Source organism: Gorilla gorilla, chromosome 17, assembly GCF_029281585.2.
Source record: "Gorilla gorilla gorilla isolate KB3781 chromosome 17, NHGRI_mGorGor1-v2.1_pri, whole genome shotgun sequence".
Classification (NCBI taxonomy): Eukaryota; Metazoa; Chordata; class Mammalia; order Primates; family Hominidae; genus Gorilla; species Gorilla gorilla.
In genome coordinates, this window is record NC_073241.2 from 36,001,858 (window position 1) to 36,016,361 (window position 14,504).

General features: G+C 40.4%; 1 pseudogene; it reads left to right on the plus strand.

Annotated features, from left to right (window-relative positions):
- Positions 1-66: 66 nt before the first annotated feature.
- LOC129528473 (calponin-2-like) lies at positions 67-14,175 on the plus strand (annotated as a pseudogene).
- Positions 14,176-14,504: the final 329 nt, after the last annotated feature.

A 14,504-nucleotide genomic window follows, 5' to 3' on the forward strand; every position in this document is an offset into this window, starting at 1 on the left:
ATCGAAACTAATTTTGGTCAGTATGTGTGTGTGTGGATGTATGTGTGTGTGGATGTGTGGATGTAAATGGCAGTAAAGGGTAAAAGGGAAGGTGGAAAAAAGGGAAATGGTCTAACATTTTCCACACATTTTTTAAATACACAAAAGATATGTAGTAAAACAATGGTGCGGTGAAAACAAAATATTGCGAACTAGAAGAAAGACTTAGCCGCCAGTCCTGTCGGATCCGCCCCGCGGTGGCGCCCTCCAGCCGTAAGCTCCACGCGTTCAACAAGGGCCCCTCCTACAGGCTCTTGGCGGACGTCCAGAGCAGGCTTCTGTCCAAATATGACTCCCAGAAGGAGGCAGAGCTCCGCAGCTGGATCAAGGGATTCACTGGCCTCTCCATCCGCCCCAACTTCCAGAAGGGCCTGAAGGATGGGATTATTTTATGCACACTCGTGAACAAACTGCAGCCGGGCTCAGTCCCCAAGATCAACGGCTTCCGTGTAGAACTGGCACCAGCTAGAAAACCTCTCCAACTTCCTCAAGGCCATGGTCAGCTACGGCATGATCCCGTGGACCTATTTGAGGCCAACGACCTGTTCGAGAGTGGGAACGATATGCAGGTGCAGGTGTCTCTTCTCACCCTGGCAGGGAAGGCCAAGACTAAGGGGCTGCAGAGCTGGGTGGACATCTGTGACAAGTACTCAGAGAAGCAGAACTTCGACGACACCACCATGAAGGCCAGCCAGTGCGTCATCCGGCTGCAGATTACCAACAAATGTGCCAGCCAGTCAGGCATGACCGCATACGGCTCGAGGAGGCATCTCTACAACCCCAAGAACCGCATCCTGCCCCCCATGGACAACTCGACCATCAGCCTCCAGATGGGTACAAACAAGTGCGCCAGCCAGGTGGGCATGACGGCTCCCGGGAACCAGCAGCACATCTATGACACCAAGTTGGGAATCGACAAGTGTGAGAACTCCTCCATGTCCCTGAAGATGGGCTACACGCAGGTCGCCAATCACAGCAGCCAGGTCTTTGGCCTAGGCCGGCAAATATACGAACCCAAGTACTAATCGGGTGGCCCAGTGGCCCACGGGGCTCCCTCCGCCGGCAACTGCCCAGGGCCAGGGGAGGCCCCTTACTACCAGGAGGCTCCCAGCACGCTCTCTCCACACATGGTCTCCCCGTCTGGATGTTGGGTTTTTCTGTGTTTTCATCTTTTTTTTTTTTTTAACCTGTTCAGTGCTGCCAGTCAACCGAGGGTCTGTGAGTGGCAGCGTGGGATCAGGCAGCAGGGTTTTTTCCCCCACCTCCCCTTGCTTTGGTTCCTTCGCAGGACTGAGCCACCGGGCTGTGGTGGAAGGGATCAAGGCCGTATCCTGATGCGTGTAGGGTGAAGGTCCCCACTGGCACTTCCAGGCTGTGGGCTGAGCTGTGCTGGGGAGAAGAGACCTGGGCATGGAGGGAACCAGTCCCCGAAGGTTTCTGGTTGCCTCTCCTCTTCCCCTTTTTGTCAGCCGATCAGTTTGTGGTTTCTGTACCTGCATAAGTTTCAGGAAGTATTAACAAAAGAAAGAAAGTTTTTTCTTCTCCGAGGAATGGGGCGGAGACAGTGGAGACGGTGCTGGGAAATGAGTCCCCTGGGAGAGGGGGCCCAGCCACGATGCTAAAATATCTCAGGCTCCTGAGTGGCTGGATTTCCCTAGGACCCTCAGACCAACAGACCTCTGACCCTCAGACCTATGCTGGGGCCCGGTGAGGAAACAGAGACCCGTACAAGTTAGTGGAATTCAGAGTTGCCAGGATTAAGCCTGACCCCTCTCCATCCTAGCTCCCCCACCTCCGTGGCCCTCAGTAGGGTTTTTTGTTTGTTTTTGTTTTTGATTTTTTGAGATGCAGTCTCACTCTGTCGCCCAGTCTGAAGCACACTGGAGTAATCTCACCTCACCGCACCTCGGCCTCCCAGCTTAAGCGATTCTCCTGCCTCAGCCTCCAGAGTAGCTGGGACTACAGGCGCCCACCACAACGCCTGCCTAACTTTTTGTATTTTTAGTAGAGACGGGATTTCACCGTGCTGGCCAGGCTGGTCGGGAACTCTTTCACTCATGTGATCCGCCTGTTTCGTCCTCCCAAAGTGTTGGGATGACAGGCGTGAGCCGCCGCGCCCAGCCCCTCAGTAGGTCTTCAGGAGCCCCGGCCCTCCTTCTCCCCTTCCGGGCCTGACCAGGTCTACTGCTCTATCTCCCCCCGCCCCAGGCCACGCCAAGTACTGCACAGAGCCCTCCCCCCAGGGGCCCTGCGCTATGAGATAATGTGAAATACCGACTGTGGACCAAACGCAATAAAACCTCTGTTTTTAAGAAGAAAATGAAAAGACTTAAAACTGGCATTTTAAGACTTTATTATATATTATTAAATATATATTAAATATAAATGTTATACACTTTAGAGCCTCTATCTCCCGGTCTCTGATTAGCAGCTTAACTTTCCTAAGCCTCAATTAGTAAACACTTCTGGCCTAGCCACGTTGACCCGCCTCTCTCCTAACATCATCCAGTACATTTCGGAAGCGCATGCAAAACTCTCGCACCTTCTGTTTCAACAGATATGTCAACTGATACAATTATACAATAATTGCATAATATTAGATTTAATCTCACAATCACACTCAGCTTGATTACTAACCCTTCTCTTACATCTTGCTCACCTAAATTTATCTACATTTTCTGTGAATTGAAATAGCTTAGAAATGTATGCCATCTGTGTATTATAGTGTAAGCTATTGTAATATAGAAATATGGACTTTCTTTAACTCCCATTTGCTGCCTAGGAAATACCAACATTTTTTGAGCATGGCAAGTGTTTCCAAGCATTCAGAAGTGGAGAGTGTAGGAAATCCACTGCAGAATGAGGTGTGCTTGTCATCCTCTCAGTCTCAACTGCTCTCCCTCCTTCATCTCTCTCTGTTTCATTGATGAGTATAGAAGATCAGGCATTTTTATATGAAGTGAAAATTGATGGAACTAAGGTGTTGATTTGAATATCCAACCGACCATTTACTGAGTGTCCAAGTTAAATTGTGTTGTAGAGAACAGCTCAGGAAACAAATGCTTGACATTGATGTACATAACAAAAATACAAACATGCCATTAAAAAATCAGACCTCTTATGAGCATCCAGATTCTCATGTAAGTTTTGTGAAGCTCTTTCAAGATGAGAATGTAAAATTTCAAAAAAAAATCATTTTAACAAGTCATTCTTGAGACAGAAAAGTGGAATTAGAAGATCATATATGGTTGTTTCACTGGCTCAAATCTTAAGTACAGTTTTTAGTCAATTGAGAGCCATATGATTCTTATTTTATATGCTGTTATTCATTAGAAACTACAAATTTTAAAAAATATTCCTGTCTCATTCTACGAATCAATCTAAAAATTTCATTCATTTGGTTATACTTCTTCATTTTACATGGTCTTGAATACTTCTTTCCTGCCCAGCATTAAATTTAATTAATGTCTAATTTGTTTACTTGGTTTAGTTACTTTTGGCCACGTTCAGTACACTTGTTATGAAGCAGGCATGTAGGAATGTTGACAAGTTTATGGTCCTCACTCTTCCAAATCCCAAATGGCGGCACCGCAACAGACACATACCACAATGTAAACACATACCACAATGTAAACACATACACACACACACACACAATCCACACCCACCCATACTCACCCACCTACACACAGACACACACACACACTCACACACACACTCCAGTGGATCAACACATGAAACACTCCACAGGCAAAGACATCGTACATCAGGGATCTCTTAGTGCACTACACACTTCTGTAAATTATCAGGACTCCTCAACTGAGGTGAGTCTACAGAGATTTCAAAGGCTATTTGAGTGCTAAGCTATATAACTAGTGGTTGGACACTATTTAAATAATGCATTAAACACAACTCTTGAGGCTCTGAAGAATTTCTATGCTTTCCAATGAACCAGGAGTTACAAGGTCCTGAAAACCACAAGTGTGTTACATCCTTTAATAGATAAAGCAAAGCTGATATTAATGTGAATATACTTTATAGTTATTTCTATTCCTGTTAATTTTTGTTTGCTTGTAATACACATTTTTATGTAACTGGGAGTAAGGAACATTTTAGGAAAAAGAAAACAAAAAATAAAATTTTGCTGTTTACACTGTGCCTTGGTCCAGTAACCCTGCACTGCACATATACACTTTAAATTGGTGTCTTGGGGAACCACTTCGGTATTTCATTTTAATAGCACATCCTGGAGAATATATTTGAGTGGATCACATATTACAACTGATTTAAATTTTGACCCATATAGAAATGTTTTCAAAAATATTTCTGAAGCATGGATGCTGTAAAAATGTTTATCATCATAGAATAATAAAAGGCTAGCCATTAGTTATTCAGAAATTGTTCAGTAAATCTAAGACAACTTAGACATAAATACTTATGAGTGAATATAGTTCATCATTAATGTTTGTAAAAATTAATGCTGTCTTTTATGGTTGAGAAATACTAGTAATGTAAATTTGATAGAGATAAATGACAAACTTTACATAAAGCAAGAGAATAATAGATGTGTAAAAATGTTTTATAGATAAGATTTTAAGATGAAATTGTGCTGAACAACATGAATCAAATGTGTTTTGCATACTACATCTGCAGCTACAACATCACAGCCTTTTAAGTATTTCATTAACTTCAAAATGTAACTTATTGCTGAAACAATCTGATTTAATGAATTGGGATAACAGGTAATGATTGGTGTCAGCTGAAAGCAATGCTACACTTTTAAAGTTAGATTTCTTTGTGTATTAATACAAACACCAGAGAAGATGGTCAATAAAGTAATTACTGTACAATGCCTATCATAATACTTAAACCTGGAAGAAAATCAGTAAATGTTAAGTGAATAGAATTGGTGAATTGCTTCCATTTTATACAATTTTTTGTTCATTTTAGGGCTTACCAAAACTTGCAGCTCTGAATAAGGCCCAATTATTTACTCCTTCAAATAAAACAAGACTGCAAGAATAAGTGTGAATGCTTTGTTTTGTTTTGTTTTTCACTGAAATATTCCAGTGTGTAGCTGCTCCAAATCACACTGATCTTTCTAGAGTCTGATACAGGTCCTGGTCTCAAGGCCAGTGTTACCATAATCACCATCTTTTGTGCTTCAAGGTTGAGCCCTCCTAATTTACCTGCATGAAATTGGAAAAGTCCCATTTCATACTTTAAGCAACCCAGATGTCTCTTTCACAGAAAGTGGTATTCTTCTTGTGTGTGTGTGTGTTTTTTTTTTTTTTTTTTTGCAGCAAACGATGTCAACTTCTACCTACACCAGACATCTCAATTAATTTTTGACATTTTCTTCTTCACATTTCCATTTCAAATAACCAAGTATTGTCAGATTTTACCTTCTCTCTATTTCTTGAATGAATTTTTCTCTTTCTATCTTCATTGCCATCATGGATTCCAGCCCATCACTCTCTCACCTGGGCTATGGTGAGCACCTCTAAAGAGCTCTCCCTGATTGTCTCTCCAAAAATGGTTCTGTGCTATATCTGGAATGATTACTTGAAATGTAAATACAATTTGCATTGTAAATTGCTTTGCTTAAAAACTCCCAAAGACTTCACATTAGTACTAGGATAAATAGCAAGAGTCCAAAAATGGGTTCAAGCAGTACAAAATTTGTTTCCTTTCTCTTTCCCCCTTCTTGTGGCATGAACATTGTTGAACTAAATGATTCAGATGTATTTCTTCTTGTCTCCTGGACTTTGGTCTTCTTACTCATATGCTTTTCCCACTACCATCCCAGATTTATATAATTAGCTCTTACTGGGTTTTTTTTGTTTGTTTTTTTTGAGATGGAGTCTTGCTCTGTTGCCCAGGCTGGAGTGCAGTGGTGCGATCTCGGCTCACTACAAGCTCCACCTCCCAGGTTCATGCCATTCTCCTGCCTTAGCCTCCAAAGTAGCTGGGACTACAGGCGCCTGCCACCTCACCTGGCTAATTTTTTTTTTTTTTTTTTGTATTTTTAGTAGAGACAGGGTTTCACGGTGTTAGCCAGGATGGTCTCGATCTCCTGACCTCGTGATTCACCTGCCTCAGCCTCCCAAAGTGCTGGGATTACAGGCGTGAGCCACCACACCCAGCCAGCTCTTACTCTTATTTTAGTTTGCTCTTCATCTTCCCCACCAAGGGAAACCTTACCTGATATCCCTAAATATGAAAGGCTTTCATAACAGTGCATAGCTTTTCTCTGTTATTTATAATATTGTTTTTAGGTTTTTATATTTTTATTACTATTTATAATAGATACATCTGAGCATGCTCTTTGATAATAAGTCTAATAAAGTTTTGATGCATTTAGTAATTCAGTACAAAATTGTTTTCTATAAGCCATGATTCTAGAGATTGAGGGGAAAGTGCAGTGGTAATCTGTCCCAAATGGAAGGGCAAATAGCCAAGCAATGTTGACATACCCATTCATCTCTCAAAAACAGGGTTAAGATATTGATTCTCCTGTTTTCAGGATGAAGCAGGGACAGGGAGTTTCTTGTTATCCTCTCAACTCACACTTTTTATGGAAAAAGTAATTAATCTGATAAATGACACAAAAGATTTTGATGTTCATTAACAAGGTGGTGATTCCAAGAAGTTGAAATAAAAAGACTTCAGAGCCTGTCTCTCTCAATCACTATCTTTGGTCTCTTGAGGATGCTTGTGCACAAAATAGGGAGCACCCATGTAAGAGCTGCATAGGCATGCTCCGTCCAGTGACTGGTTTCATAAATCCAACTTTTCCAAGCATGATGGAATGTCAGAATCCCATGAGCCAAAAGTTTTATGATGAGAGAGGAAGAATGATATTTTACTCCCCAATCTAATTTTAAAATTAAATTTTAAACAAAGTTAATAAAGTTAACAAACCTGAATACACACACACACATGCATATACCCACACACATGCACGCAGGCTTCTTGCATTCTTTTTTTTGTTTAATCATTCATGAGAAATGGTTGGATTTTGTATTTTCTATCTACCAATACTTGCACAAACTCTGGCTGCAAAACTTTTGTTGGTCAAACATTAGCATTTGGGAAACCACACCCCTGCTGAGAGATAGAAGATCTTGATACAGCCTTAACTACATCATGAGTAGACATGGGACTGTTTTTAAACAGAAGGAGGCAAACGTCTTCCAGATGGTTGTGTAGCTGGTTTTAACAGTAGCCTGCAGTGGCTTCTTGACAGACATAAACCTTACTAGTTATTATTAGGCTTCAGAGCATTAGTATGAAGTTTTAATTTGCTTATGTTAGGGATGAGAAGGTAGCACTATCCTAGATGCCCTAAATATTGCTCCTTGTCACTTTTTCCCCACTGAATTCAGAGGTAATCTGGGGACTGTGTCTAAAATGGTCTTATATTCATGTGTTTGCCATGGGTTTCTGAAGCTTTCATTCTGAATATGGTCTCAAGTTGGCACTTGAGGGCTAATTTCATTACACATGATCATAGGCATAAATTTAAATTTGTGGAGGATTGTTTTGTACATCCCACATGAAGGGGTGACCTGCCCCTCCACACCTGTGGGTGTTTCTCATTGGATGGGATGAGAGACTGAGAAAAGAAGGAGACACAGAGACAAAGTATAGAGAAAGAAACATGGGCCCAGGGTACCGGCACTCAGCATATGGAGGATCCACGCTGGCACCGGTCTCTGAGTTCCCTCAGTATTTATTGATCATTATCTCTACCATCTCAGAGAGGGGGATGTGGCAGGGCAATAGGGTAATAGTGGGGAGAGGGTCAGCAGGAAAACATGTGAACAAATGTCTGTGTGCCATAAACAAGGTTAGAAAAGGTGCTGTGCTTTGAGGTGCACGTATATAAACAACTCGGTGCATTAAAGGGCAGTATTGTGGCCAGCATGTCTCACCTCCAGCCTTAAGGCGGTTTTCTCCTTATCTCAGTTGATGGAACATACAATCGGGTTTTACACTGAGACATTCCATTGCCCAGGGGCGAGCTGGAGACAGATGCCTTCCTCTTATCTCAACTGCAAAGAGGCCTTCCTCTTTTACTAATCCTCCTCAGCACAGACCCTTTATGGGTGTCTGGCTGGGGGATGGTCAGGTCTTTCCCTTCCCACAAGGCCATATCTCAGACTATCACTTGGGGAGAAACCTTGGACAATACCTGGCTTTCCTAGGCAGAGGTCCCTGCGGCCTTCCGTAGTGTGTAGTGTATTGTGTCCCTGGGTACTTGAGATTAGAGAGTGGTGATGACTTTTAACAAGCAAACTGCCTTCAAGCACTTGTTTAACAAAGCACATCCTGCATAGCCCTAAATCCATTAAACCTTGAGTCAACACAGTGCATGTCTCTGCCAGCACAGAGTTGGGGGTAGGGTTACAGATTAACAGCATCTCAAGGCAGAAGAATTTTTCTTAGTACAGAACAAAATGGAGTCTCTTATGTCTACTTCTTTCTACATAGACACAGTAACAGTCTGATCTCTCTTTCTTTTCCCCACACCACAGAATCTGGATTCACTACCAAGAGACTATAGCATTTATCAAAAAGAAGATAAAGAGAAATAAGAATTCTTGTTGTCTAGGGAATATATCATCTTCTTTAGGTAATGCTTATTAATGCTCCTCAAAATAGCTAGAGCATTCAAGCTTTGTAACGAGTTCACAATGAGAAGTAGCTTCTACTAGAAATTAAATACGTTACTTCTTTCATTGAGTAACTATTGCTACAAGAATATGTTTGCTGAATAAATTAGCACATTTATTGACATAATTGATCTGCATACTGTGGCAGCACTTCATGGACCAAACCCTAAGTCCCATGAGAAATTGAATAGAATTATTTGACAGTTAAGTATCATTGGAAAAGCCTGGCTCTAGTTCTCAGGAAGCAATCTGGTTGATTATGTGTTTTCGGTGTGTAGTCATAAAACAACTGTATATCACTAGTGTACATTAGACACTTTGTGCACTCTACATATATTTTCTCATTTGATCCTTCAATACATGCATAAGAGAAGAAATATACATGGATTTAATTGCTCCACTAGGGTCAAAGACCAAAAACCTCATTACAATGCCAATGTTAGAAATTCTTCTTCCAATTAAAATAAAGCTACCAAAGACAATTGCTCCTGCCATAATGAGAAAATATTGGATGAACTTAAAAAAATTATTATTTTTTTGTTTAAAGCCATCAAAAAACTGTGTGCCTAAAGTTTCAATGAACTAAATTTCAGAGAAAAACAAGCCCTTCCTTGATGATCACAGATTAGCAACAGAGCCCATCTCTGGGACATTTGCTGGATCTGGGGCCTTGAGTAGGTAGAATAACAAGCCTACAATGTGTAGAAACACCTGGAACATTGGGAATAAGCAAAATAATCTACAGGGAATTGCAAGAGATACTGAAAACTAGAAAGATCATGTGTTCTCCTCGCACTTACTTATTTTCACTTAAGAGACAGGGTCTCATTCTGTCCCCCAGGCTATGGTGCAGTGGAATAACCATTGCTCACTGCAGCCTCAAACTCCTCCCTCAGGTGATCCTCCTGCTTCAACCTTACTACATGGAACTACAGGTGCACGACATCATGCTTGGCTAATTTTTAATTTTTTGTTTGTGGACACAAAAACCAACTAGGTTGCCCAGGCTGGTCTAGAACTCTTGGCCTCAAGTGTTCTTCCTGCCTTGCCCCCCACCCACTCCAGCCAAGCACTGGGATTACAGGTGTGAGTCACCACATCTGGCCTCCCCTGGCATTTAGATACTAAACTGTTGGAAAAATGAGTAAAAAATAAATATAAGTAGCATTTTGAGTATTTTCTTCCCATACACCCATGGATTGTTTAGTGTATCTTACTACTTCACATAGGAGACCATTCCTGCATCAAACTATGTAAACTAAGTATTTAAATTTGATTTTTGCCCTACAATAGGCTCTATGCTAAAGCTCATTACATTTGATTTTGACAATCTGTTTTTATACCACAGTTGCAAAAAATTAATCACATTCTTTACTTCATGAGACATTATCATTATTGTTTCCTACAAGTTTCTCTGGTTTTACTCGTTTCATTTTTTTATTCCTTATCCCTTGTCACAGACAGGCATGCTAATGTGTTTGATATAGGTTCTTTACTCCTAAAGAATTCTTACAAGATAAGAAGGTTGTTTTCTGAGTGTATGTATGTGTATATACATGAGTGTATACATTTTGCTTAAAGAGTATTGTGCTATAAATCTAATTTTATTTCTAATTTTTTCACAGAGCATAACATCCTTCATACATTCCCACATTGCTGTAGGTTATTTTTGGTTGTTTATTCCCCTGTAGCTGCTGCATAGTTTTCAATAAAATGAATCAACCACATTTTCCCTATCCAGTCTTGCAGTAGAATTCACACTGATATCCTGCTACTGAAATATTCACTTCCTTATGGTATCCTCATGAAAACACTTTTTGGTCATGTGTCACAATTTGTCAGGGGCTGTGTTAGTCTCTTTGTATTGCTATGAAGACATACCCAATCCTGGGTAATTTATTTTTTAATAAAAGAAGTTTATCTTGGTTCAGGGTTCTGCAGGCTGCACAGGAAGCAAAGGTATCTGCTCTGGGTGAGGCCTCAAGAAGCTTACAATCATGGCAGAAGGTGAAGGGGAGCCAGTGTGTCACATGGTCAGACAGGGAGTAAGAGAAGGGGGCAGTCCCAGGCTGTTTCTAACAATCAGATCTCTCATGAACTCACTGAGGAGAACTCACTCAAGTGGATTGTGCTAAACCAAGCTTGTCCAACCTGCAGCCTGTGGGCTGAATGCAGGTCAGAACAGCTTTGAATGTGGCCCAAATTTGTCAACTTTGTTAAAACAAAAGAGAGTTTGTGTATGTGTGTGTGGGGGGGGGGGGTTCTTTTTTTATTTATGTATTTATTTATTTTAGCTCATCAGCTATTTTTAGTGTATTTTATGTGTGGCTCAAGAAAATTCTTCTTCCATTGTGGTCCAGGGAAGCCAAAAGGCTGGACATTCCTGTGCTAAGCTATTCATAAAGGATCCACCCCATGATCCAATACCTCTCACTGGGCCCCACCTCCAACATGGGGGATCACATTTCAGCATGAGATTTGGAGGGGACACACATCCAAACTATATCAGGTATATGTACCCATCATCAAGACAGGTTGTAGAGTATGCATACTTTCAAATGGGTCCTGTCATGTTATTTTCTGAAATGGTTAAAACCATTTAATTTCCCATCCATTGCCCATAAAGGTTGTTTTCCTCATATCCTCATCACTCAATGTTATCTAGGATTCTTATACTTTCTAAGCAAGTGGTGAAAATACAGATCTCATTTTATTTGTGTACATTTGCATTTGTCAGATTGTTAACAATGTATTGAATTTTTTGGCCCATTTTTCTATTGAGTTTACTATCTTCTTTGTTCATCTGAATATCAATCATATTCACTTTGCCCTAAGCAGTGTCAACATTTTCTATTACTCTGTCATACATCTGATAACTTCGTATGCCAACCTTTACTGAAATGAGTCTTTATGATTTTTATACTTCTTCTAGAGTTTATGTATTTAATTAAATTTGTTGGTTTAGTATATATTTTATTAAACTGTAACAACAGTCCCAAATCTATGTTTTGCTGGGTTCATTCAGATTTAGAACTCAGATAACTTTTTGGAGGATAAATTCTTTTTATCATAATGAAGAATGGCTATCATAATGCAATATGATTACTTCTGCCAATGTTTATTGTTTTATAGTCTACTTTGTTTCTGTGGTCAGGAGGAAAAGACCTGAATGGCCTTGACCAACTCAGCTTTCTGTACCTCCTAGTTCTCAGAATAATTTTAGAAAGTTCCAAGAAGACAATATCCTGAGATGAGTAGAAACTGTCTGGGACAGTCTGGGCTCTGTCCTTGTTGTTCCTAGAACAGGATATTACTGCAGCCCTTAAACTCAAAGAGCCAAGGTGCACATGGGGTGTGAAACCTAGGGCGGACCACTCAGGGGTTCCTCAGTGCAGTACACAGTGGGGCATGTGCAGAGGAGACTCCATCAACCCTGGGCAACTTTTCTGACCGCAAGGGTCAGGCTTGCCATAGAACTTATGGTTTTGCTGATTCTTCCTGCTCCTCTGTGAGTAATAAATTTGGTTTGTCTGACTTACTGTGTGAGCATTCTTCTGTTTCTGGCAGCTTGGTTTATATAAAAAACCTCCTACTAGACCTATGAATCTATGCAATGTGGAAGTGTCATAGAGGTAAATAAGAAGCAACTTAACTGAGTTAAAAACTAACATACATAACATGGGGCCACTGCACCAAGGGGCAAAATGATCCCACCAAAAAGTCACATGTGACCATTCCAGACATACTGTGGAAGAAGAAGGATGCTGAAACTCACAGAGATCTGAAGATCTTATCCAAGCCAACAGGACGCTAATAAAGCAAGAGAATTCCACTGTACTCTGATTCGAGAATACAAGCTTCATCTCAGAGAAGAGCAATGCAATGGCCCCAGCGATCAGACCAGAGAGACCCTCTGCCACAGAGAAAGCAGAGGTGTAGAGAACAGCATGAAGACAATAAGAGACTTCAGATTCACTTTCCCTTTGCCTTGAGGCCACAGAAAGCCCAAAGCATCTGAACATCTTCCTGGAGGCATTTAACTAAAAGAGAGCTATTGAAAGTTGAAGAAAAATGTGAATCAAGAAGCTAAATTTAAAGATATGTTACTTTCTCCAACCCTCCCCCACCAATTAACCATAGGATGAGTCTAGTGAGATAAAGCATATCATTTATACAAAATACAAAAGTTATATGTTCTTTATGTGAGCAGAAATATGTTCAAGCTTTACTCAATAAAGGTATTTTGTTTTACTACTAGAAATGGTAATTTTCACTTGGTCATTACTTTATTTTATAATTATCTCTATTTAAATTAGTATCAGCTCACTCCTGGGTATCCACCTAGAAGAAAAGAAGTCATATGAAAAAGACACATGTATGCACATTCATAGCAGCACAATTCACAGTTGCAAAAATGTGTAACAAGGTTAAATGTCTATCAGTCAATGAGTGGACAAAGAAAATGTGTTATAGATACACCATGGAATACTACTCAGCCCTAAAAAGGAATCAAATAATGACACTTACAGCAACCTGGATGGAGTTAGAGATGATTATTCTAAGTGAAGTAACTCAGGAATAAAAACCATATATTGTATGTTCTCACTTATAAGTGGGAGCTAAGCTATGAGAGAGTGAAGGCATAAGAATGATTTAATAGACTTTGGGGACTCAGAGGGAAGGTTAGGGGGGTGAGGGATAAAAGACTACACATTGGGTACAATGTACACTACTCAAGTAATGCGTACACCAAAATCTCAGAAATCACCACTAAGTAACTTTTCCATGTAACCAAAAACCACCTGTTTCCCAAAAACTATTGCAATAAAGTAATATATATGAAAACAATCAACATGATAGTCTTGAAGTGCAACATTCACTGGGTTTCATATGGGAGAAAAACAGCTAAAATCAAACACATGGACAGGCAGTCAGAACAGTGTCCATCATATACATAGTAAAATTAATACAAGGACAAACATTCATGAGTGGAGTCCATTTGAATTAGCCTGTAGTGAAGACATGTGCCTTAGGGCACACATAACTCATGTTAGGGAGAACATGTATAATTTTACTCAATGTGAAAACATCTTCAGAAATAACTCAGTCCATGCTGTCCAGATGCAGTCCTGTTCTGTAGAGATGAAGAATAAGAATCATCAAAGTGGAAAAACCTCTGTCCCTGCTCCAAATTCTTGTCCATACAGGAGTAGTACTACTGGAGAGAAAAGCCATACATGTCCCAAATGAAGGAAAGCCTTTACGTTATCAGTCATTTCTTATGAGACATATGAAACTTCACACTGGAGAGAAACCTTATGAATGTAACAAAAGTGAGAAAGGCTTTAGATATTCCCTACACCTTAATAAACATTTAAGAAAGAACATTCTGGAGAAGCCCTATGGATGTAAGGAATGTGGGAAAGCCTTCAGCAAGGCTCAAAACATGCACATATAAGGAGTCACACTGGAAGAAACCCTATACATGTGATAAATGTGAAAAAGACTTTGCAAAGTCACCAGAATTAAAAGCCATCTTAAGATTCACAATAGTGAGAAGCCCCGTGAGTGAAAGGCAGGGAAATCATCATTAATTTTTCACTGTACTGAACATGTGAGGAGGACATACTGGAAGGGAGCTCAATGAGTTAACATGCTTGAGAACATCTTTCCCGAACTCTCCTGTCTTACAGAAGTGTGAAAAGAAACCCTCTGAAGGTAAAGTCTATGGAAAGCCTTTCATCTTCATTCATCGTGAGTAGATATTTGTTCTCACACTGGAGAGAA